The sequence below is a fragment of the Heteronotia binoei genome, chromosome 3, assembly GCF_032191835.1.
Source record: "Heteronotia binoei isolate CCM8104 ecotype False Entrance Well chromosome 3, APGP_CSIRO_Hbin_v1, whole genome shotgun sequence".
Classification (NCBI taxonomy): Eukaryota; Metazoa; Chordata; class Lepidosauria; order Squamata; family Gekkonidae; genus Heteronotia; species Heteronotia binoei.
This window is the reverse complement of record NC_083225.1, coordinates 49131894-49156016: the sequence shown is the minus strand read 5'-3', so window position 1 is coordinate 49156016 and position 24123 is coordinate 49131894.

Sequence of the window (24123 nt, the reverse complement as noted above, 5' to 3'; positions counted from 1 at the left end):
TTCTTCATATTTTCCTGCTGCCTTCAACTTTTGCTAGCATTATTAGCAGACGTCCTTTCATCCTACTGTTTATACAATCTATTGTCCTCCCACACAATGGGCCAAATACTATGCCTTATTCTGTAAATTGTGTCCGCCCGCCTGTGTATATATTATTGATTGAATATTATTATTATTATTTTAATTGAATATTATTAAGCTCTTGCTGTATTTTAACTGTTTTATTGTGACTGTAATCTCCCCTGAGCCCATATGGGAACAGGCGGAACTTAAATCTACCAAATAAAATAAAATAAATCGTCTTTTTCACTGACTCTTCTCTTCTCTTTTTTTGTTGTTGTCTTTGTTTTTTACTGTCAAGTTGCAATTGACTTATGGTAACTCCCTGCGGTTTTCAAGGCAAGAGACATTCTGAGGTGTTGCCCTTGCCTGTCTCTGCATCACAACCTTGGACTTCCTTGGTGGTCTCCCACCCAAATATTGACCAGGGCTGACCCTGCTTAGCTTCCAAACCTAAAGAGACTGGGCTCATAATGTGACCAAATTATGATAGCCTTGGTTTAGTCATTTTAGCTTCTAGGGAGACTTAGGTTTGATTTGGTCTAGAACCCACTTATTTGTCTTTTTGGTGGTCCATGGCAGGGCTGCCAAGAGTGGCCCATTTGGTGGTCCATTGCAGGGCTGCCAAGACTCATTCAGAATGGGCTTTGTTAAGATATTGGGGTTAGATCAGGATCATATGGGAAAGCCCATATGATCCTGATCTAACCCCAATATCATAACAAACCAAATCGCTTGGCTTGCTGTTACCAGGTATTTATAATAATAAAAGAATTCACACATTCATCTGTCCTTTTGTGGCAGGCATACTTCACCGGAATGTAAATGATTGTTGGAGTTCTGTGGCCAAAAATTTAAAGGAATCAGGATATTTATCTCTAGATGTCCCCCATGCTATTTGCAGTGGAAGCTAAGCGAAGTTCTAATTTCTGTTACCACTAAGGCAAATTAACATTCTATTATGCATGTAAAAGGTGTACGGAAGGAAGCATCCTTTGACTAATTTGATAATGGGGAAATATGAACTCACCCTCTGCCTGTTCATAATATTAACATTAATATTAACAAAGGTTTGCTGCTACTACTATTAAATATAACAAAGTAGGAGTCCAGTAGCACCTTTAAGACCAACAAAGTTTTATTCAGAATGTAAGCTTTTGTATGCCTGCATACTTCTTCAGACATGGAATGAGGTACAGTAAGCAGAGTTACATATAGCTGGTGTTTGTTCTGTTGCTTCAGACCAACACGGCTGCCCATCTTGATCTACTATTAAATATGTTTTAAGTTGCCAAATCAGAATGGATGAGAAATTGAAAACAAAAGTGAAGGGGGGAGGATTAGAAGCGGTAACAGAGGAATGACAGATTATGAAAGGAAGAGAGCTAAATGAAGGAGAAAACTGCAGAAAGGGGGAAGATAAATTATGTGTTGTAACAAAATAAATTATTTAATTTTAAAAAGTTTTATTAGTTTCAGAAAAAGTAAGGGTTAGGGGATAAGGGGAATAGAAAGCACAATACATTTTAACCTTATTCTGCATAAAAATACTTTCAAAGAATACAAGCTTACATCTGCAATACTTTCTTTACATAAATTGTCCCATATTATTATCTCTATGCTAAACATCATCAACATTTTAAAAGTTTATATTATAAACCTTTTGGTTAAGTTATCTATTTGTTTTGACAATTCCAGTAAAGGCAATTTTGTAATTTAAAATACAGGGAAAAAGGGAGAAATAAGTTCACACCAGAGAATCTTAAAAGTCTTGAGTGTCTAACCAGGCATAAAATTTCATCCAGTATTTTCTTGCTTCTTCCTTAGATCTCCCAGCCAACAGCTGGGATAGAAAGTCCAGCTCTGCTGTTTCCAGAATTTTTCCCACCAAGTCCATTTTCGTGGGAATTTCCTGAGATTTCCATCTCTGCGCCAAGAGAATCCTGGCTGCTGTGTTGAAATGTGCTAACAAATGTCTAATTTCTTTGGAATAGTCCTCAGGAAATATATTCAATAAAAATAGTTCTGGTTTGAGTTGGATCTTTGTCTTCATAATCTTCTGTAGTATTTCGTGTACCATTTTCCAATAACCCTTCACTGTCTCACATGTCCACCACATATGATAAAAAGAACCAACCTGTTCAGTGCATTTCCAACATTTGTTAGACATATTAGTATAAATCTTACACAATTTCTGTGAGGTCAAGTACGATCTATAAAACATCTTGTACAAATTTTCTTTAAATATCACTGACCTAGTTAATTTAACATTGAACTTCCACATTCTCTCCCATTCTTCTAATGTAATATTATGACCAAAATTTTTCACCCATTGAACCATGCAATCTTTTACAACTTCGTCTTGTGTCTTCATCTGAAGTAGATATGCATATAATTTGGATATTAGCTTTTCCTGTGGACCCAAAAATATTTTGTAAAATGAATATTGTTCTGTATTTAAACCCGTCGTCTTGTCTTTGGCATACCTAGAGTCAACTTGCATTCTCAATCACCAGTTCATTTTGATGTCCATATTTTCCAACCCTTCTCTGGTTTTCAATTGATTATCTTTTCCCAACAGGTCATTGTACCTATAATTCTGATTTGGTTTTAGAAGATTTGGGTGAGTAAATGCTTCTACTGGAGAAACTCATCTTGGAATTTTTTGATAAATTCTGATTTTTAGCCATGACCACATGTGCTACAAGGATTTTTGAAACCAATGGTTCTTAAAATAGGAATGGCCTTCAAGTCTTTGATACCATAGATACGCATGCCACCCCATAGTGAGATCATGTCCCTCTAACAACAACTGTCTCTTATCATTCAATAGTATCCAGTCTCTTACCCACAAAAGCACAGAAGCTTTGTAATACAATTGTCAGTCTGGAAGGCCCATACCTGCTCTTAATTTAGAGTCTTGCAATGTCTTTAGTTTGATTCTACGTTTTTTGCTTTGCCAAACATATTTAGAGACCATCTTGTTCAGTTCTTGAAAAAAATCCACTATTTAAAAATACTGGAATAGTTTGAAACAAGAATAATAGCCTTGGAAGGATATTCATCTTTATTAAGGCTATTCTTCCCTTTAAGAATAGATTCAAGTCACGCCATTTTTCAAAGTCTTTTTTAATTTCTTTAAGTAGTTTATCATAATTGTCTGTTTTTAAGTTGCTACACTTATCTGAACTAAGAACACCTAGATATTTGATTCTTTTCTCATACAAAACCCCTGATTTTTGCTGGAAAGATTGAATTTGTTCCATCGTCATATTTTGTTTTGTGGTAATTAATCTTCAATCCTGCCCAGTAGCCAAATTGTTTAATCTTGTTTATAAGACAGTCTATTGAATCTATTGGTTGCTCTAGTATAAAGACTCTGCAAAGGCTCTGAGTTTATATTGTTCATCTTTTATCACAGCTCCCTTTATACTTGTATCTTCCCTTATTTGGTTATTCAGTACCTCTAGAGATAAGATAAAAAGTAGAGGTGACAATGGACAGCCTTGTCTTGTACCTTTTTGAATATTAATTGCATCTGTTAGTTCGCTGTTCACTGTCACCCTTGCACTTTGAGAAGAGTATATTGCTTCTACTGCTCTCAAAAAGTTCTCACCACATTCCATACCTTTCAATTGCTGTAGCATAAATTGCCAACAAACATTATCAAAGGCCTTCTCAGCATCCAAACAAATTAGAGCCAATTGTTTCTCTGGATGAGTTTCATAATATTCCAAGATATTACAAACTGTTCTGACATTATCTTTCAAATATCTTCTAGGAAGGAATCTTGCTTGGTCATAATGTATTGTAGACTGTAAGACTTTCTTCAAATGTTGTGCCAATATTGCAGCGAAAATTTTATAATCCACATTTAAAAAGGAGATTGGATGATAGTTTTTAATATCTTTCAGATCAGTATCTTCTTTTGGAATCAAAGATATTGTAGCTTTTTGCCATGAAACTGGTATTTGGCCTTCCTCTTGAATCTTTTCAATAAGACGCTTAAATGGTAATAATAAAGACTCCTCATAGGTTTTGTAGAATTCTTCAGGCAATCCATCTGGACCCAGGGTTTTGCCATTCTTTTGAGATGCCATTGCATCTCCAAGTTCCCTTATTGTTATTGGTTCATTTAAAATTTTTTGTTGTTCTTCTGTAAATTTATTGAGATTAACTTCCTGTTTGGCTGGAAGACAGGCTGCAGCTCCCTAACAGAGGGGGATTTTATTGTCACTGTTCAGGGTATAAAAGACCCCTGAAAAGGTCTATGCCCATTAACCCTAGGCAAGGGTTAATCCAAGACGATGTTTTATTTTTCCCTTTAGCTGTTGATATCGAACTGGAGGGGTCAGGGAGCTGTCTCCTTCAGTTCTTGATGTCCAGCGGTACGGGACTTGTCAACCATTATCTGCAGTGATTCTAAAGTCATTAATTTGACTCAAGCCTGTCGGAATCCAAACACTCTAGACGGACTGACTTTAATTGCAAGAACCTGAAATTTTAAGTTGTTGAAAGACGTTGTAGTGACTTGGATTTCAACTAAATCAGCATTGCTAGAGGACTTGTAATAGTGAATTGTTTTTGTTGTTGTAAACTGAATTGTTTTGCCTATTGACTATTAAGTGTGGTTGGCTAAAAAGTTTTGTTTACTATTATTCTTACTATTGTTTTGGGTACCACAAATTGTTGATAAAAGCTAGAAAGCTGTTTTCTTTTTAAAACTATTTCATAATAAGGGCATTGCTTGGTGGAGATTAGCTTATCTGTTATAAACAGGAACACAGAGTTTCAAAACAAGCTCTGAAGAGGCATTATTGGTCTTGTGGCTGTGAATGTCCTTATTCTAATAAGAATGGAAAATAAAGCTGGGATTGGTTTCAAAGAAACAGTAAAAAAAGAAAAGAAAACAGAAAAGGAAAGCCACCAATTCCTTCACCTAAGGCTCCACCTGGGCCAGGGAAATTTATGTCCATGCAGGGAGACATGAAAGAAATGCAAAACACCTTAATGACTGCTATAGCACAGCTGACTAGTACAGTAGACAATATTGGTGAACAGATGGCAGAGATTAAACAAGAGCTTTTTGAAAACTGCATACAGACAGTTGAGACTAACAAAGCCTTAAAAGTATTAGATGATCAGGTGACAAAGAATATCCAAAAGGTGGAACATCTGGAAAAAGAACAGAATATACATGATTCTAGACTTTTGCAGTTGGAAGTAGACAGAACTGTCTATATGTTGAGGTTTCAAAATATACCAGAAGAGAAAACTGAAGATTTACAGAAAATTTTAAGTGCAGCCTTGTCTGAGGTGACTCCTCAGAGGATGAAAGAAGAATTTGACCAAGTTAGACAGGTGCCATCAAGTTACACAAGACGAAATAAATTACCTAGTAAAGTTCATTTGAAGCTCACAAGAAATAGGACTAACGATGACATTTTGAAGCAAGTAAGAGACAGACCTATGATGATAGCTAGAAACATAGTGAAAGTTCTAAGAGAGGTACCTTGGCCAGTGAGACAAAAGAGGAGAGAATATCAAGCGTTAACACACTTTTTGAGAGGAAGAGAAATACCCTATATGTGGCTAATGCCAGAAGGCCTTCTTTTTACCTACCAGGAGAGCAGATACAGGATAAATTCCATTTTCAAAGCTCAGAATTCTCTGGATAGAGTGAAGGGGAAAAAAGGCAAGGAAAAGAAGGATGATGATGAGGAGGAAGAAAGTTCTGGTGAAGAGAATCCAAATGAACCACGGAGATACCACACAAGACAGCAATCCAAAAAAGATAAGAAAGATAATGATAAGCAAAACCCATAATGGCCTCAATAGTTTCAATTAATGTGAATGGACTTAATTCTTCTGTCAAAAGGAGGAAGACTTTTAGATATTTAATAAAAATGGAAATGGACATAATTTGCTTACAAGAAACTCATATTTTAACTAAAGATCAACATCTTTTGAAAAATAAAAAACGTGGTAATTTATTTACAGCAACAGACATGAACAAGAAGAAAAATGGGAGTGGCAATATATATTAAAGACAAATTTAACCCACAATTGCAGTATGCTTCTGAAGATAGAAGAATTCTGTTAGTGGAAATTACAGTGGATAATAAAAAAAAGTTACTTGAAAATATCTATGCCCCAAATGATTAACAACAAAATAAATTATTATCTTGTTACAACATGCTAACAGGGCTTCTCCTTTGCAAAATCTGACAGTGCAGACAAAACTATGGAGCTGGGTGGAACTAAAGGAAGAGGGAAACTACAGACTGCTACTGATAATGACCTTTTAGGAGGCTGCATCCTGGCAATGACTATATAGCTTGTCTTGCTTCTGTGCTGGTTTGGCTGATAGATTTAGCAGTATCTGAGAAGCAAAGGTTTCCCTTGGCCTCCTAGCAAAGGTTGCAGAAAGGCCTGACAAGCAGAATCAAACCAGCTCCTATTTGCTGTGCTCTGCCGTCAAGTGACTGCACTGCAGAACTGCATTATAAGTAAAACCAAACAATAAATTAAATGCATTCTGTGACCTAAGCATGATGCTGGATTCAGAACCCTCCAGTTGATTTGAGCCTTGAGAATTTTGTCCCCCTATCCTTGGTGGTCCTGTCCCATGATATCTATAAAACTCTTCTCCAACACCACATTTCAAATGAATCAACTTTCTTCCTATCATCTTTCTTCACTGTCTAACTTTCACACCCCTACATAGTGATGGGGAATATTATGGTGTGAATTATCTTGGTTTTGGTCACCACCACATATGAATCTTTTCTAGCTCCTTCATGGCTGCCCTTTCCAGTCACAATCTCCTTCTGATTTCTTGGTTGCAGTTTCTCTTTTTATGATGGAGCCAAGGGATAGAAAAACTTTTAACAATTTCACTTGTGTCATCATCAGTCTTAAAGTTGTGCAATTCCTCAGCAGTCATAACTTTTGTTTTATTGATGTAAACATGTAATCTTGCTTTGGCACCTTCTGCTTCAACCTTCATCAGTAATCGTTTCAAGTTTTCACTGTTTTCTGCCAGTAATGTGGGATCATCTGCATATCTCAAACTGTTTGATGTTTCTTCCACCAATTTCCACTCCACCTTCATCTAAATCTAATCCAGTTTCCCCTAGCATATGTTCTGCATATAGAACAGATATTGAACAGATAAAACATTAATGCATGAGGTTAAGTACTCCACCTTCGTTTGAAAGGAAACAGTTGCTAACGATAAGTTTATCTAAATGAAAAGGATTAAGGGAGAACAAGGAAAACCATAACATTAACAGAAAGAAGCACCACTCCCTTTGAGCGGCTTTGGATGGCATAACATGTGCATTTTTGTTTCATGTACACATTGACAGATGCATTCAGCTTTGTAGCCTTTACAAGATATGTACATTCATAATTGGGTTGGAGTCAACAGCAATGGACCTCTATGGCATTTCCCTCTTCCCAGCAATCTCAGACTAGTTTCCCCAAGGTTACAGGATCCCTATGGGTTAGCAGTCAAGCAGGTTGGGAAATTGCTCCTTCTGTCATCAGCATGGCTGTGCTTGTGGAAGAGGTGATTTTGCCCCCTTCTCCCTCTACAATGCAACCTCCTGCTCCCTCCAGTGGCACCTGGTCCCAAGGGTCCCGTGACCTCTAGGGGAGGAAGAGGAAGTGTGGCAAAAATCTGTACCCACCAGTGCCTTCCACTCACAGGTTGCTCGACTCAACCCATTAGAACAACTCCTTCTCTGCAACACAAGATTGCTTGCTACTTACCACACTCTTAGGGTTGCCAGTCTCCAAGTGTTGATTGCCAACTTCCAGGTGGTAACCTGGAGATACCTGGGATTACAATTGCTCTCCAGGCAATAGAGATCAATTCACTTGGAGAAAATGGCTGCTTTGGAAGGTGGACTTTGGCATTATACCCTATTGAAGTCCCTCCCCTCCCCAAACCCCATCCTCCTCAGGCTCCAGCCCCAAAATCTCCAGATATTCCCCAACTCAGAGCTGTCCAAGAGAGGAAGCAAGCCAGCTATATTTTTCCCCACACACAAAACTGCATCTCTAGAGATGGAACTTGTCTGTCAGACAAACAAAATAGAGCAGCAGCATTTTGTATTCTTTCCATACCTTAGGTCATATGCCCTAAAGACCTTTCAGTCAACTTCAGGTCTATCTTTGGGGCATAAGCTGGGTTTAAATTTATGGAAATAAATAAATATAAAATGTAGTTTACAATATACAATATGTTTCACCAAAATAAGAATATAAAGTTAAAAACCACTTGGTGGTAAATCACTGCATTCCTGCTTACATTTTACTTTAGCCTAATGTTGAAAACAATTTTAAAATTTATTAGGTGGTATGGGGAAAACATTTGTTCTTTCAGAAATGCTAGCCCAAAGCATCCTCAGACTCATCAGATAAATAGCATGGTTGCTTTCATCAAGCATGGTTGCTTTTTTCCAGGCCAAAGCAATCTCTGCAGAAAAGAGATCCTGTAAGATGTGCAGTGTAGATCTTTCAGGCTCTCCTTTTCTTTCCTGTTCCTCAGACATTTTCTCTCTGTTTCCCTCTCACGTTGAGAAGAACATGAAGAAGATGCTTGATTAGAACAAGTATACTGCTTCTGGAATGCCAGTGTGGTATAGTGGTCAAGAGTGGCAGACTCTAATCTGAAGAACTGGGTCTGATTCCCCACTCCTTCACATGCAGCCATCTGCGTGACCTTGGGCCAGTCACAGTTGTTGCAGAGCTCTCTCAATCCCACCTGTTGTGGGGAGAGGAAAGGAAGGCAATTGTAAGCCACTGACAGGTAGTGAAAAGTGGAATATAAAAAACAACTCTTCTGTCTCCCAACAGCAGCTTGCTTGGGTCCCAGGGCAACTGGATCTCTTCTCAGACCCCATCCCCCCAAATCAGCTCAAACCAATATAGCAAAAAAGCAGGGGAAAGCTACTATGCCTAAATCTGTGCAGATGAATCTCTGTGAATGTTCCAGGGGTGTTGCAAAGTGTGCAGGTCCAAGATTCACCAGAGAAGCGGCATACCTATATTCAGGGCTTTTTTGGTAGAAAAAGCCCAGCTGGAACTCATCTGCATATGTTTGAGATTAGTGTTAGGATTAGGATTAGTGTTTGAGGAAATATTCTGAAACATCAGAGGCACTTGAGAATGGTTAGTAATAATGATAATCCTTACTTTAATCTTCCTTAATAGATTTCTTCCAGATCGTAGATAGGCAAGAATAAAAATCAGAGCAGAGGACATTAAAAAGTCATATCCCAACCAGTGTTCCCTCTAAGATGGGTTAGTGAGAGCTAGCTCACAGATTTTTAGCCTCCAGCTCATACATTTTTGTCTTAGCTCAGGAAAAATGTCCCTAGAGCAAACTAATTTATGCATAGCTCACAACCTGAATGCCAGTAGCTCACAACTTTAGTGCTAGCTCACAAATTACAATTTTCGCTCACAAGACTCCACAACTTAGAGGGAACATTGATCCCAACACAGAAAATAGCATGTCTAAAATATTTAGCTTTCACCTTTTGAAGAGGCAATTAAGATTTCTGAATAAATGTATTGCCATTTTTATCTTGAGCTAGTTCAGCTTTTTTCCCCTGAATTCCCTGACTCCATCCCAGAAAACAGAGATGTTCTGTTTACAATACTGTTTATTCTTAGCTCAGTTGCCATGTAGCAAAGCCAAGATAAATCCCTGTGTTGAATCTAGTACAATCTCTCAGTTTAATCCTTTTGCTTTACTCATCACCATAGCTGCTGAACCAGCAGAAAAAAGAACAAGATTTACATGGAGCTGTCATTCCACCAAGGCTGAGGAGAGCTAGTGCTGCCTTCACTGAGTATATGTTCATACAGCCATTTTAAATGAGTTATTATGCCAAATATCTCAGCCACACACACACACACGGTGGCCTAATGTGCAAAGGAGTTCCTGCTACAAAAAAAAAGCCCTGTGTGTAAATATGCGAAAAGTACTCACTGAACAGGCAATGTCACTTCTGGTAATGTCAGGGGGTGTGGCCTAATATGCAAATGAGTTCCTGCTGGGCTTTTTCTATGAAAACACTCTGTTTAGCACTATGAACCTTGATATTAGTTTGGGATGGACAAGAATGGCATATTTGCGGTATGCTTTGCGGATCATGGCTGAACCATGGAATGAGCCAAGACCAGATAGACTGATTTGTGAACTGAACCGGTTTGTATCAGTTTGTAAGCCATTTTAAGTTTAAATGCCTGATTTCTGCTCCCTGCAAAAAAGCTCAGATCCACTTCACCCTTGCTTTCTGTTCACTGCTGCTTTTCATGGCAAACAGAAAAGTGGGGATAAAATGCCTCCCAGCCATTTCACCCCTTGCTTTTTTCTTGCTGCAGCTTTTGGCAGCAAGCAGAAAGCAGAGGGTTAAATGGCTTAGAGCAATTTAAACCAAACAGCTGAGTTGTTTTTCATGAAGAGCAGATCTATTTAACCCCCTGGTTTCTGCTCTTCATGAACTGCCACAAACTGCATTAAAATTAGTGGAAGTTCATGGTGACTCTTCAGTTGGTGAACTACAAACCAGCAAACATTTGGTTTGCTGGTTCGTGCTCATCCCTATTTTAAGTCATCCTCACTCTATAGGATAAAGTAAGGTATTATTATTACTACTAGTAATATTATTATTCTTACCCACATTACTGTCAAAGCTAGACTTATTTAAGTCTCTAATGCTGTACAACCATAGATGAATAACCGTAATGAACTCTACAACATGTAACAAGCATTAAGATTTGGACTCAAGGTGGTATATCACCTCACCAATACACCTCACCAATACACTGTGCTTTGACATTTGTTTGTCTTCACAAATAAGCTTCACTAGGTAAGTAGTCTGGTAGTGTCTGGACAGAGTAGGTCTGGATACAGTGTAATGGTTGGTATGGTAGTACTGCTATTTTCTGTTAATTTTTTTTTAAAAAATCTTTAAAATCTGTGTTAAACTCTGATAACAGTCACTGTCAGATTGGGGTTAGATTATAACATTGTGCAAAATAAAGTAAAATATATATTTTATTACTCAGTTGAAATTCCCAAAATCCCAGGGGAAATTCCCTAAATTCTCCAGGGGAATCTGTCAGTTTGGTGTAGCCAGTTTGGTGTAGTGGTTAAGTACGTGGACTCTTATCTGGGAGAACCGGGTTTGATTCCCCACTCCTCCACTTGCACCTGCTAGCATGGCCTTGGGTCAGCCATAGCCCTGGCAGAGGTTGTCCTTGAAAGGGCAGCTGCTGTGAGAGCCCTCTAGCCCCACCCACCTCACAGGGTGTCTGTTGTGGGGGAGGAAGGTAAAGGAGATTGTGAGCCGCTCTGAGACTCTTCGGAGTGGAGGGCGGGATATAAATCCAATATCTTCTTCTTCTTCTTCTTGCAATATTTCTTTAAAAGAAAAAAAAGGTTCAGTAGCCACTGCTAGTGCAAGACTAACAGATTCCCCTGAAGAAACCTCTTGGTGAAATGCACAGGGAATATTGGGAATTTTAAACAAATGATAACATATTTTTACTTTGTCTTGCACCACAACAACCTTGGCCTTTAAAAAAGAAACCTCTTAGTGACTGGTGCAGTCCTTTTATTTTATCCTAGATTGTAGCATCACCACTCCAAATAATACTTAATGTATTGTCTCTTAAAATGTCCCTTGTTTACTAGGCAGAGCCTATCAGCATCTAGAAGGGGCTAAGAGACAGCCAACACCATGGACACCATGAAAATGGGTAGCAAAAAAGGGAATTTAAAGACATGGATACCATAAGCAGCCTGAATATCCCAGTTTAGTCCAGGCTTGTCAGATTTTGGGAGCTAAGCAAGGCTGGCAACAGTAATTATTTGGATGGGAGACCACCAAGGAAGACTGGGGTTGCTATGCAGAGGAAGACAATGGCAAACAACCACTGCTTGTTTCTTACTTAGAATGGGATTTCCACAATCAGTTGTGACTTGACAACACATTCTTCCTACCCTACCTCCATTGTATTGCCACGTGTAGTCAGGCGGTGTGTATATTCTAGATGAGTGCCTTTGTGAATGTAGCCCACTTTCAGAGTCAAGCTCAGTTTCACGCTAAAAGTCTTAAGCGTAAGGAAGAAAATAATTCTTCCATGTTCTTTCTTTCACATCTGTGATAAAAGAGGTACCACGTCCAACTTAAAAGAACACTCCCAATGTGGACAATGACTAGTCAACAAAATGGCAATAAGGGCTCTTTTGACGTATTTTTACTGCTCATATAAAGAAAGAAAGGAAAGAAGCATGTTCTATGACAAGATGGTGGGGGCAGACATCAAACGCATACAAATAAGCCTTTTGGGAACAATCTTCAAATGAATTTTGTGTTTAGGTCAGGGCGGGATTAAACCCTGTGGTGGCCCTAGGCAGTCAAAATCTTGAAGGGGGGGGGGTGGCCTTGCAAATTATCTCAGAGTTGGAGCATCTGCCCCGCCACCTGAGGCCCCTGCTGCAGCCTGCAGGCACCTTCTCAAAAGCCCCTTTGACAAAGCTATGGGAGAGAGGCAGAGAGAAACAAACTTGGCAAGGACGCCAGCAGCAGCTGCACCAGGCAAATCAGGCAAAGAGTGGCTCAGTTGCTGGCTACATGTGCAGGCTGGGAGGGCTGAAAGGAGGGGGAAAACTGGGGGGTGGGGGGAACTGGCCAGGGGCCCCTAAAGGTGTGGGGGTCCACAGGCCAGTGGCCTAATTGCTAATCCAGCCCTGGTTTAGGTTACCTTTTCATGTCTCCTTTGAAGTTCTATCTATTTTTTTAAAGAGCAGTGCACTGAACCTTGAATAAGAATGCCATTTATGGCTATAATTTTATTCCCCTGTCGAAGAAAATTAAATTATTTCTTGGCTAGCTCTTCAAGATTTCTGAACAACAATTGGATCTATTGACACCAGAGCTTTAGTTGTACTATGCTTTAAAATAAAAATAGGAAAAAGGTTGTCATAGACAAAACCACATTGTTTTCTCTTGAGATAAAAAGAGCAAGTCATTTGAATTTAACTCCCTTATTGAGATAACTATTTCTTGAATGTGGATCAAAAAACCCACACAATATGGCTAGGGACAGACAAAGGAGATTTTCCTACAAACATGGTGGAAGTTCCAGATTTGTGGGAAAATCTGAAATTAAAAAAAACAACCACCATTGGGAGGGTTAAAATCCTCCAAAATTATAGAAATAATGCTTGCAACTTGTTGAGAATGCTAACAAAGTCTCACAAGGCAAGCATTATTTTTATAAGTCTTCAAACTGATTGTAATTATACAACTGAGTAGCCTGTCCTGCCAACTTTGCTGAGTTGTATGGCCCAATCCTAACCTTTATTGCAGCAGAGGGACACAACCAGGAATCAACATCCCTACCCACAGGGCTTTTTTTCTGAACAAGAATCCAGTTCCTGCTAGCTTTGTGTCAGGGGGTGTGACCTAATATGCAAACAAGTTCCTGCTGTGCTTTTTCTACAAAAAAAGCCCTGCCTGCCCAAGAACGACCCAACCCTCTGCTTTAGTGGTGAGATCAAATGCTATCCTCGGTACCACCATTGCTTCCATGCCCCAGAGAAATGGTACTGTGCTGAAAAAGATGCAGAGAGTCAAAATAAACACAGTGCATGCAAAAGAGCCTTGACTGTCCTGTGCGGTTGTGAAAACCAGTAGGCCACTGGAAATACATTAGCAACAGGGAAAGAAGGATTGAACAGGGTAAATAAATTCCAGTTGGGTTTGTTATAACGAAAACATGTCTCTTGTGGCATCTTAGGGAGATTTATTGCAAAATGAAATTCTGTGGACTACAGCCCACTTTTTCAAATATATGAAGTGAATTGCCAATAAGCAAGACTTATTGGAGAGGAAGAACAGTATTGTGCAAAATTAGGCTTACCAATGACAGCTGTTGTGAATGTGTGTTATTCTTATACTTTTAGAGTTTTGCATAGAAATGTCACAAAGTGTGCCTAGCAGTAGCACAAGGGGACTATGAGGTAATTAAGAATTTGTATACTGCAAGGACCCAACTGAGGATGCAGTGCAGAGTTGTCAATCTCCATGTGATAGCTGGAGATCTCCCAGAATTACAACTGATCTCCAGCCAACAGGGTCAGTTTATCTGGAGAAAATGGCTGCTTTGGAAGGTGGACCTTATAGCATTATACTGCTAAGGTCCCTTTACTCCCCAAATCTCAAGATCTCCAGGAATTTCCCAACCCAGAGCTTCCCACAGCAACTCCCATTTAAAGACAAGGCACTGCTGATGTGAGAGAGATGCTGGAATAGAAAAAGGAATGCTAACCCCCTGCCAGATTTAGTTTAATCCTATGCAGAGTTACTCCATTCAAAACCTGCTGATATCAATGGGCTTAGACTGGAGTAACTCTGCATAGGATGGCATTATTAAAAACCCAAACACTACAGGGATCTGTATGTTTTTAATTTTTGATGTTTATGGTTTTTCTGGTCTTCTGTTTTTTTCTGAGTATGATTGCCAACCTACAGGTGAGGTCCTGGGGATCTCCCAGAATGATCTACAATCAACAGAGATCAGTTCCCCTGGATAAAATGGCTGCCCTGGAGAGTGAACCCTATAGTATTATACTCTGCTGAGCTTCCATTTCTCCCCAAACTCTGCTTTTCCCAGGCTCCACCTCCAAACTCTCGAGGACTTTTCCAAGCCAGAGCTAGCAACTTTAATGCAGTGCCAACTTTTTGCACTGAGCACAGACACCCTCCTCAGGATCCTTGCCAGCAAAAAAAACACAGCCCCCCACCAGAGCCCACCAATTCTCCATTATACCCTGTGGGAACCGGTCTCCATAGGATATAATGCCCAGAGGACATTTTCTTCTCCCCCACTCCCCCGGTTTCTGATAATCCTGAATGGGGGGGATGACCTCCAAACCAGGGGATTCCCCTGCCCCCAACTATGGATTGGTAACCCTAATAGACTATGATATAATGTTGGTAATTGGCTTGTGTCAGAAGAAGTATGAGAAAGTTTGCAGAGTTCCCCCCCTTCGTTAGCACTTTTAGCCTTGTTCGACACTACGATTAGCCAGAAGACAAAAGATGAATCTGATTTGCAACATAAAATTCCATGGATGAGACCTTAATAGGATTTCCATTTCCACAAGATTCCCCACCATTCTCCAGTGTGCTGCATTTTATTTACGAGGGTCACCCAGTCCTTAACAGATGATTCTGTTGGGGAAGGTGAGGCAAACTCTGCCTTTGCAGGAAGAAAGTTTGTAGGACACAACCTCTTATTTTCGTGCTGCTTCGTTTGCTTATCAGAACCTTAAAAATGAAGTCAGCTTGTCTGAATTAGGTTTAAGAAACTCTTACCTCTTTAGATAACACTGTTACAAGTAAAGTGATGGCAGCGGCAGCAGAACATTCTTAAGTGCTCTGGCTTCGCCTGCCTACAAATTCCTTTGCAACAAACTCCCACATGGTTGGCAACACATTCACTGCTTGGGACTTCCTTAGCACAGATAATTTAAAAAAAAAATTAAATGGAAGCCAAGAGAAAATCACTGAATCAGCTGAAGAATAATTCAGAGCAGTTCATCTAATTGACTGAAGGCTGTTCATGGAAATCGATGATGAAATCTCCACCAACTTTAACACAGTAGGATCAAGGCAGCATTCACAGCAGCCTGGAACTGTATTTGGCTGCAAGCTCCATACCACTCAGACTCAGATGCTCCCCCCTCCCCAATAATTTTAACAGGGTGCATGAATGAGAATCACAGCTGTCTTTTACAATTTCTGGTATACATATAATATGTTTTGAAAGGGAAAGAAGGAGTTCCACAATTTGCAGGGAGAAGGTTATGCTGAAATATACTCATTAAATATTCTTTTTATGCATTTCTACCCATTCTAAGACAAATAGTGTTTTTGAGATCACAGCTGTGTTTTTAAACAAGTAATTGAATGGAAGACTGAACTGTAGAGGACTGGCATAGTCCCATTGCCCTTCAATTATGAAAGCAGAGCAGAGCCAGAAGACCTCAGCAAACTTTTTAAAAGGTAGTGTAGCTCCTGTGTTAGCAAATACCCAGCTAGGCATGCCGCTACTAGGGCATCTATCAATGGGTTTCCTGTGGCCAATTTATTTCTTCCTGAAAGCATCTCTTTCCCAGAGCAAACCATCACTCTTGATTTTCCTCCTCCTCACTGGAGCAGAAAGTTCTGCAAAAGAACCTAGGAGGCATTACCTTTGCGTCTACATGAAGCACTTGCTCAGAAACGACTGCCTTCATACTTGGAGGATGTTCGGTTTGCAAGCTTCCAAACACTTTGTAGTGTATTGCGTTAGCACACGATGGCAACCATTTCGTTATCACGCAATAGCGTTAGTCTAAGCCAGCGTGGCCAGCGGAGGCGACTGGGGTAGCCCCAGGCAACTCTGCACAGCGCGCTAAGCACTCGCCTATCACCATCAGTGGCGGGAAGTTTAACTGGCCCGGATTGGACTGGCCAGTCGGGGGGGCTGTTCCGGGCAATGTTTATAAGCGGGGCCCGGCCCGCGTGTTCTCTCTCTCGTGTGTGATGTACCTACAATAAAGTATGTTGCCCGACCGACGTCTCCAGTTCTGGTACATTACAGTGGCGATGAGGATGGGATCTTAGCTACATCAGCTACATCGGAGACCCAGGGCAGCAGCCACCGGCCACGACCGCCGTCGCAGCCGCCATGGCTCATCAGGGCGGAACCACCGGTCACGTCGAGGCATTCAACCCCGCGAATCCAGAGGGCTGGGAGTCCTACTCGGAGCGGGTTGAATGCTACCTGAGGGCCAACCGGATCACCGAGGACAGCATGAAGAGGGACGTTCTCCTGAGCGTCTGCGGGGCGACCACGTTCGAGATCGCCAAAGGTCTCTCAGGCCCCACCCGACTCACGGAGAAGTCCTACGAGGAGGTCGTCAGACTCCTCACAGGCCACTTCTTACCGCAACCCTTCAGGGTGGCCCGCCGTTTCCTCTTTCACCGGCGGGACCAGGCGGCAGGAGAATCAGTGGCCGACTACCTGGCAGCCCTACGTCAGATCGCAGGCAACTGCAGTTTTCCCCATCTGGAAGAGACCCTGGCAGATCGGTTCACGTGGGGCCTACACAACGAGAGGCTCCAACAGAAGCTCTTCGCGAAGGAAGAGCTCACACTCCAGGGCACCTTCAGCGAGGCCGTGGCATTCGAGAGAACATCGAGGACCTTCCCCAAGGCGAGGACTGACGCGGTCCACCAAGAGGAGTTGGACCCCGACCGCCTGGAAGAGGGAGAAGCGTTCCAGCTATGACGGCCAGCAGGGGCAACCAATCGCGCTCCACCGCGACCCCAAACGACGGAGAGACCGCCCGCAACGAAGTGCGCCAGCTGTGGCAACCCCCACGACCGGGGGGACTGCCAGAGCTGCGGAAAGACCGGCCACATTGCGCGGGCTTGCCGAGCCAAGTCCAACCGCAGGAGGCCGACCACTCACCACGAGTCAGCGGAGTTCCACTCCACAGCATCCACCAGTTTACAGGTACTGAACTTGCCCCTCGCCACCCCCGATAAGGTCAAAATGGCGGTCCTCATTGAAGGAGCCCCATGCCTCATGGAGGTGGACTCGGGTTCCTCCATCTCCATAATAGCGGAGGAAACCCTGAAGAACCTGTGCCCCCGTTACCGGCTCCAACTGCGGCCGGCGGAGTTTATACTGCGGGACTTTCAGAAGAACCCAGTCCAAATTGTGGGGTGGGCCCAGGTACAAGTAGAGAGGGGGTCCTTCAAGGGGCTGCTAGACATCCTGGTGGTCAAGCGCCAACTCACCACCCTGCTGGGACTGGCGTGGTTCGGCCCTTTGGGGATCCGCTTGGAGGGGTTGGGGCAAATCCTGACACCCAGAGGATTCGGGGAGGTATGCCGCGAGTTCCCCAACGTGTTCGACGGGTCCCTGGGGAGCTACAAAGGGCCGGCCATCTCCCTACCGCTCGACCCGACGGTCCGGCCGATCCGGCTTAAGGCTAGGAGGGTCCCTTTCGCCTTGAAGCCCAAAATCGAGGCGGAACTGGACCGCCTCACAGCCCAAGGGGTTCTGGAACCGGTAGACTATGCCCCTTGGGAAACCCCCATAGTGACCCCGGTCAAGGCCAACGGGGAGGTGCGGATATGTGCAGACTACAAGTGCACAATCAATAAGGCCCTACAGGACAACCCCTACCCCGTCCCGGTGGTCAGCCAAGTCCTGGCGGCATTGGCCGGGTCCAAGATATTCGGGAAGCTGGATCTGGCACAAGCCTACCAACAGCTCCCCGTAGACGCCAGAACGGCGGAAGCCCAGACTATAGTGACCCACAGGGGGGCCTTCAGGGTGCGGAGGCTATAGTTTGGGGTCAGTGTGGCTCCGGGGATTTTCCAGAGCATAATGGACTTTCTTCTTAAAGGGATCCCCAGAGTCCAACCCTTTTTTGACGACGTTTTAATCGCCGCCCCAGACCCCGAGGAGTTCGGCAACTGCCTGAGAGAGGTGCTCTGCCAGTTCCAAGAGGCGGGGCTTAAGGTCAAGAGGGAGAAATGCTTGCTAGGGGTACCGCGGGTGGAGTTCCTGGGGTTCGCCGTGGACGCAGCAGGGATCCACCCGACGGAGGGCAAGACTTGGGCCATCGTGCAGGCCCCGGCCCCCACGTGCAAGGCGGAGCTACAAAGCTTCTTAGGACTGTTGAACTTTTACCATTCGTTCCTGCCCCACAAGGTGGCCATTGCAGAACCACTCCACCGGCTACTGGACAAACAAGCCGCTTGGGTGTGGGGCAAGCGGCAAGCCGCCGCGTTCCAGGTGGTAAAAGACATCTTAGTCTCTAATGCGGTGCTCCACCACTTTGATGAGAGCCTTCCTGTAATCCTGGCTTGCGATGCGTCATCCTATGGGGTGGGCGCAGTCCTGGGGCACCAACTCCCGGACGGGAGGGAGGTACCAGTGGCGTATTATTCCCGCACACTAAACCCGGCTGAGCGCAATTACGCTCAAATTGACAAGGAGGCTCTGGCTATCGTAGCGGGGGTCCACAAGTTCAATGATTATTTGTATGGGAGGAGGTTCTCAATAGCCACTGACCACAAGCCACTCTTGGGTCTGCTAGCCCCAGACCGCCAAACCCCACAAATCCTATCACAGAGGGTGTTGAGGTGGAATCAATTCCTCAACTCGTACATGTATACCCTGGTCCACCGGCCGGGCAAGGCTATGGGCTACGCGGATGCACTCAGCCACTTGCCGCTACCCGCCACGGGTCCAGCCCCAGCCCCAGCACACCATGTCATGCTAGTAGAAGCACTCCCGGAGCAGCCCCTGCACGCAGCTGAGGTTGCCAAAGCCACCGGGAGGAACAAAACACTGGCGAGGGTCCTGGACTGGGTGGTGAGGGGATGGCCCGAGGGGAAGACGGGGGAAGAGTTTAGGCCATACAACATAAGGAGGGAGGAACTAGCGGCCCACAAAGGGTGCCTCTTGTGGGGGAGCAGGGTGGTGGTCCCCCCCCCCCCGCTACAAAAGCGAGTTCTCGAGTCACTCCACGAAACCCACCCCAGTATAGTAAGGATGAAAGCCTTAGCACGGAGCTATGTCTGGTGGCCGGGGATGGACGAGGAGATAGAGAACTGGGTCCGGAGGTGCAGCGTGTGCCAGGAGTCGCGTCCCGAACCGCCCAGCGCCCCCGCCACACGATGGGAAACCAACCGGAAGCCATGGTTGAGGCTCCACATAGATTTTGCGGGGCCCTTCCAGGGGCAGATCTTCTTGATTATAGTGGACGCCTACACCAAATGGCTGGAGGTCATTCCAGTGGTGTCCACTTCCTCTGCCACCGCAATCCGAGCGCTGCGCAGGGCTCTCAGCACTCACGGCATCCAAGACACACTAGTCTCGGATAACGGGGCAGCGTTCATCTCTGGGGAATTCCAGGCATTCCTACAGAGGTACCTCATCAAACACATACGGTCCGCCCCATTCCACCCGGCCACCAACGGCCAGGCTGAGTGCATGGTGCGCACCACGAAGGAAGCCCTGGGGCGGATCGTGCAGGGTGACTGGGACCACCGGCTGGCCGCCTTCCTGTTTGATAACAGGATCATCCCCAACCCGGTCACAGGGGTCAGCTCGGCGGAGCTCCTCATGGGACGCAAGCTCACAACTAGATTAGATAGGATGCACCCCGACAGAGCCTCAGACATCCGCGGGTCTCCCGAGATCAGGGACGCGACCAGGGGATTCTTTGCAGGGGATCCTGTGTTCGCCCGAAACTACGGGAAGGGCCCGGAATGGCTGGCAGGTCGAGTGCTGCGGGTACTCGGGTCCCGCCACTATGAGGTGTCCGAGGGGGGCCAGATCCTGAAGTGGCACATCGACCAAATGCGCTGCCGCACCTTACCAGAGGTACCCACAGAAGTGGAAGAAGCAAGGACTGGGGAGGAGCCAAGGGGGGGTCTGCCAGAGGCGGCCACGCCAGAACCGGTCCCGCCTGCACAAGAGGCCCCAAGGCTGGCAGATCCCGAGCGACCAGCAGAAGCTGACTGAGGGCCCGCAGCCGCGCCTCCTGCAGCCGCGCCTGCCACGGATGCCGCACCAACACCACAAGCCGCCCCCAGGCGGTCGACCCGGGAGCGCCGGGCACCCGCCTACCTACAGGACTATGTACATCAACTAGGGGGGGAGGAGTGTAGTGTATTGCGTTAGCACACGATGGCAACCATTTTGTTACCACGCAATAGCGTTAGTCTAAGCCAGCGCGGCCAGCGGAGGCGACTGGGGTAGCCCCAGGCGACTCCACACAGCGCGCTAAGCACCCGCCTATCACCATCAGTGGCGGGAAGTTTAACTGGCCCGGATTGAACTGGCCAGTCGGGGGGGCTGTTCAGGGCAATGTTTATAAGCGGGGCCCGGCCCGCGTGTTCTCTCTCTCGTGTGTGATGTACCTACAATAAAGTATGTTGCCCGACCGACGTCTCCAGTTCTGGTACATTACACACTTTACCTGGGATCCTATGAAAGTGTTCTGCATACAGATAGTTCCTGCAGTGCAGTGTGATTCCTTTTTTGTAAACCCCGCCCCCCTTCCATTACACAAGCATCCACTGGAAACCATTTAAGGTTTTGCAGAAGAGAAATTCAGTGTTTCCAGCTGGTGTGCAGAAAAATGTCCTGACCCTTTAACAGAGGCTTTTGTGTGTGTTTGTGTAAAGTAACCTCAAGGAACAGCCAACTTGTGATGACTCCCACAGGGTCTTCAAGGCAAGAGATGTTCAGAGGTGCTTTGCCATTGCCAGTCTATACATAGCAACCATGGACTTCCTTGGTGGTCTCCCATCCCATCCAATTACTAACCAGGGCTGATGTGGCTTAGCTTCTAAGATGGGGCTGGTTGGATCAGGGTAATAAAGGCTTAATGTGTGAAAATGGGTTATTGATGGTTTTTCTGACAAGAGGTAAATAACATCCCCTAATAAATAACATCTCATTAATGCTCTATTAAAGGGACAGGATATGTTTCTTCAGGCCAGTTGGCAACCCCATTTATAACTTAGAAGCAACAGTAAGTTTCCTTAATACAACATAGGAAAAATGTATTTGGTATGGATGAGCCTGGCCTCCTTAATTTTGTTGCTGGCTCCTGGGACAACTTTCAAAGCCTTGGTTAAGTCTTCTGCAGTGTTGTCTCTATAATGCTGTTTACTTAATGTGTGCTGGTATTTCATACAATGGCAGACCAGTGTTTTTTAGATTCTCATGGTATAGCATGTTGTACAATATGCAATTTGTATTCAAAGCAATGTGAAGTCCTATGCAGCTTCAGTATAGCAACAAACTGAGATTGTTTAATGCAAATAAGTTACTAAACTTAAACATGCAGAAATAAGGCTTCCTCTGAAAACTCACTTTAAAAACTGTAATCTATGCCTGTGATCCCCAACAAGGTATCCACAACTGTCCACACATGTACTTTCTCCATTGTGTCCTCTACTTTATAGAATGGTCTGCCTGACAAAATCAGGAGGCTCACACTCTCCTGGCTTTCCACTACCTACGTAGGTAAAAATAAATTATTGAGAGCTTCCTGCACAGGTAATAGGGTTGCACTGTACAAAATGGTTCACATAGTTGGAATAATTATTAAGGCTTTTAATTTATATTACGGTGTATAGGTTGCTGCTAAGTAGGAGCCTACCATATAATTTCCCCGTCATTTAATGCATCATGTTAATACTTACGCTTTGCTTTGATTTCTGACTATTTCGAGATTTCTACAATCCTAATTCTATCACAGGGATGTGGAATGGTATAGTGTAGTCAGAACCAGTACTTGGATGGGAGACCTTCAAAGAAGGCGTTGCAAAAGAAGGCAATGGCAAAACACCTCTGCTTAATAACTTGCCTTGAAAACCCTATGGGATTGCTATGAGTCAATAGCAATTTGACATCACTTTAAACACATGCTCCTATTGCATTTTTTAAATTGAATATCCCATCCTGTTGATTGTATTGATTTGTTCTGTGTAATCTGTCTTCAGTACTAGTGAGAAAGGCAGATTATAAATAATGGAAATAAAAAGAAAAAATAAGCAAGGTACTGGCCAGTATGTTTCTTTCTTGATCGCTTCCACACTCCCTGATCTTTTTCTGTACTCCCTTTACCCCATTCAGATGCCCTCCTTTTCTTTGTTACATTTTGCATTCCTTTCTCTCCCCCATTTCTGTGCCCATCTTTCTCTCAATGTCCTTATCCCCTTTCTTCTTCTCTGGCAAGCCATGGGAGGTTGAGGTGGTGACACTGGAAGTTAGTTCTCTTTGTGTACCTTTAAGACTTCAGATGAAGTTTTGTGCAAGAAGAGAAGGAATTACGGTAAGCTCCTGGCAGCTCATACAAAGTCCAAAGCAATTACTGCAGCTTAAATACTTATTGGTGCCTGAGCTCACAGATCACCTTGTTTTCATTACAGGTGTGTAATGCACCTCCACTCTTAGGAGGAAGTGTATATACATGACACTATGAGAACTGACATGCAAAAATTGAGGGAAGAGTACAAGACACTTTATGCTCCCCCAGGGTAACTCAGTCTAGCTTTCTTGTACCAGCCACATCTACAATATCTTCTCTGTCTCCCCCTCCATTGTGCTTATGGATCCCAGTATTGCCAGTAATGGAATGGTGGTTAGGTCATCCACCACGGTTTATTTCAGTTGGCTAAATATCAGTAAGCTCAAGCAATTACACTATTACTGTCTTTACACAAAAGGAACTCTAGGTGCTTTTTTCCTTCTTCTATGTGTGCTATTAACAAAAAGATGGGATCAGCCGCTGCCTGTCTGAGAAGACAATACTGACTTTGATGGACCAAGGGTCTGATTCAGTATAAGGCAGCTTCATATGTTCATATGTTCACCTTACGTGAACCTTACGTTCACATTCACATGCAATGTACAAGTAGATACAGGAATAAAGTTTTCTGCATGCCATGGGAAGGGCATACAGCTTCTTTTTGGGTAAATATTGTAGCTTCATATTTTCTTGGCCTGGATGATCCTCTTTGAACTTTCCATCTAATTGAAATTTTATTTTATTTTAAAAATATGCACTTAAGACTACCTTTGGAAGCCATTTTATAGCGGCATTCACTATCCTATCTTGAAGATGCAGACTCAACGAAGTTGGAGACCCCTGTGTGCTATCAGGCTGCAGTTGGCCAGGGGATTACCAAGAGTCACCATAAATTCATCAACAGAATTTGGGAACTTCTGGAAAGTCACACATACTTTGCCTAATGCACACCCAGTGAGCTACAAATGGAAAGAAGACATTTCTAGTTTATCTCACTGATTATATGTATTTTTTAAGACTGAACTTTTAGACTGCAAAACTGTTTTAGTTTTGTCAGTTTCTGTGTATGAATGTTTTACTGAGCTAAATCCTATGACTTCTACTAAGTGAGATCCTGCTATGGAAGTCTTTCCTCCATA